Raw genomic sequence first — 2,796 nt, 5'->3', positions numbered from 1 at the left:
CAATGCCAAGATCAGAACTAGATATTTTTTTCTTTAATTGGCTCTGACCTGTAATTATTCTAATAAAAGCAGTAACAAAAAAACTTTGGACTGAAAAAAATACTCTTAAAGGCATACTTAAAAAATTTAATGCAGCAACCACACCATTTGCTTACAAAATGTATGTAAATAGGCTTTCCGCTTTAAAAGAAGATTGAAAGCCTGAGTGATAATAGAGTAACCTTAGAACTCAGGTCACTTTATTGAAACTGTAAATTTGATATTTTCATTAAACTTTTTTAAGGCTGATATTTTGTGGATAGCCAATCGAAAGTAAATAACCGAGTGTGTTCAAAAATTGAGATAGGGCCTTCGATCATCCCTATTTCCCAATTTGGACTTAAGAAATAAAAGTATGTTGAAATCGAAAGAGGATATAATAAGCTTACTGAATCCAGGATCAAAGCAAACTAACCTAGAAATAATATCGTTCTTACTTGATTCTTCTTCTTCTTCTTGACTGGCGTAGACACCGCTTACGCGGTATTAGCCGAGTCCAAATCAGTGCGCCACGTATCCCTCCTTCTGGCAGTTTGGCGCGAAACTATCTACAACCTCAAAGTTATGACTGTCAACAGTGACGTGGGAGCCAGTCTGGAAAAAGCAGAACTAACGGCGCGGGTGTTGTTTCCAATGATATCGATATCATTGGCGTACGCCAGTAGCTGTACACTCTTATAGAAGATTGTACCTTCTCTATTTAGCTCTGCAGCTCGTATTATTTTCTCCAGCATCAGGTTAAAGAAATCACACGAGAGTGAGTCACCTTGTTTGAAACCTCGTCTGGTATCAAACGGCTCGACCTGAAGGAGCTTTTGGTGTTGCTCAACGTCAGCTGTCACAGCCGTATTAGTTTTGCGGGGATACCAAATTCAGACATCGCGGCATAAAGGCAGCTCCTTTTCGTGCTGTCGAAAGCAGCTTTAAAATCGACAAAAAGGTGGTGTGTGTCGATCCTCTTTTCTCGGGTCTTTTCCAAGATTTGGCGCATGGTGAATATCTGGTCAGTTGTCGATTTTCCAGGTCTAAAGCCACACTGATAAGGTCCAATCAGTTTGTTGACGGTGGGCTTTAGTCTTTCACACAATACGCTCGATAGAACCTTGTATGCGATATTTAGGAGGCTGATCCCACGGTAATTGGCGCAGATTGTGGGATCTCCCTTTTTATGGATTGGACAGAGCACACTGAGATTCCAATCGTCAGGCATGCTTTCTTCCGACCATATTCTGCAAAGAAGCTGATGCAAGCACCTTTTCAGCTCTTCGCCGCCGTATTTGAATAGCTCGGCCGGTAATCCATCGGCCCCCGCCGCCTTATTGTTCTTCAAGCGGGTAATTTCTATTCGAATTTCTTCACGGTCGGGCAATGGAACATCTGCTCCATCGTCGTCGATTGGGGAATCGGGTTCGCCATCTCCTGGTGTTGTACTTTCACGGGCTCTCATATTGACTGTATTGAGCGAATTGTGTTTGTATTGATTTTCAACAGAAATTGAGCCGTTTTTTTTTTGTTTGTGTGAGAATTGGTTATCTCGGCATTGAAGTGGCTTTGGTATTTGGTATTGTGTGTGTGTGCTTGAAGTGGCGTTGAATGTGTTTTGAATATAAATTGAGCTACTTTCCATACAATACAATGTAGGGGTTCTCTTTCTGTGTGAGAGTGTGGGTGTGTATTTTTGGTGGTCGTACGGGAATTTTCGGCAGAAACTCAATTAATTTACGTATTGCTGTGCACTTTTAATGTGCTTGTATGCGAAAGTAGCAAATGTCAATAGAAGAGACTTCCGGAAATGCAGGCTTTGAAGGTGAAAGCAGAAGAATGAGACACTTTGTGGTTAGTTTAAAATCACCCGAAATCAATAAGTGGTAAAAGCTAAGGGAAACAAATGTTTTAGAGTTCGAAAGTAATTTCGACCCTAAATGAAAAATAATTTTGATTTTGAGCGCCTACTTGAGCCAATAGTCAAACCTTCTAACTAACTGGATAATAATTAAGGTCAAAGAGAGATCAAATAAATATGATCGAGTTCTGATTAGGTCTGCTAAAAACTAAAGATAATATTCCGGGTCATTTGCGGTTATGCAAACTGGACCATCTTTAAAACGAGCTGGTTTTTGAATATGATTTCCATCAGAAATATCGGGCTCTCTCTGCAGTATTGTTTTTACATGTCTTATCCTGCACTAACCACACAATATTATTTTATGTACCATGTGTGCTTTTCAATCCATTTGTATTTATAACATATAATATACCAGTGTGAGATCGCCTGTGGACAACTTAGGCAAATGGTCCCAATTTTTTAAATTATTAAGTTTTTAATACATAATTTGGACACGAGAAGCATTTAATATAATATTTGTTTATAAATATACTTTAATATTTATTTGCCCAAATTTAGTTGATATTTTAATCTTGCAATTCAATTCAGCTATCATCTACTCTATTCGAGTTCATAACTGTTTTTTATTGCATATATTTGGGAGTGCAATTCATCATTTCACCACCGAATAGCCTACAACACGCCGACCTTTTCGCCAAACAATATGAATACCAACGATTGAAATATACAAATATCCGTCGGTGAACGCTTTTGGCCATCCAACACCTGCAGACTAATTCAATTTGCAGCGTTCCTAAAAATAGGCACTTAAGCTACGTTATATTATATATATATATATATATATATTTGGCGTACGAACCGCTTTAAGCGATTATAGCCGAATCCACCAGAGCGCGCCACTCATTCCTCCT

This window comes from Zeugodacus cucurbitae, chromosome 6, assembly GCF_028554725.1.
Source record: "Zeugodacus cucurbitae isolate PBARC_wt_2022May chromosome 6, idZeuCucr1.2, whole genome shotgun sequence".
Taxonomy (NCBI): Eukaryota; Metazoa; Arthropoda; class Insecta; order Diptera; family Tephritidae; genus Zeugodacus; species Zeugodacus cucurbitae.
The sequence above is the reverse complement of the archived record's forward strand: the minus strand, read 5'-3'. Positions refer to the sequence as shown.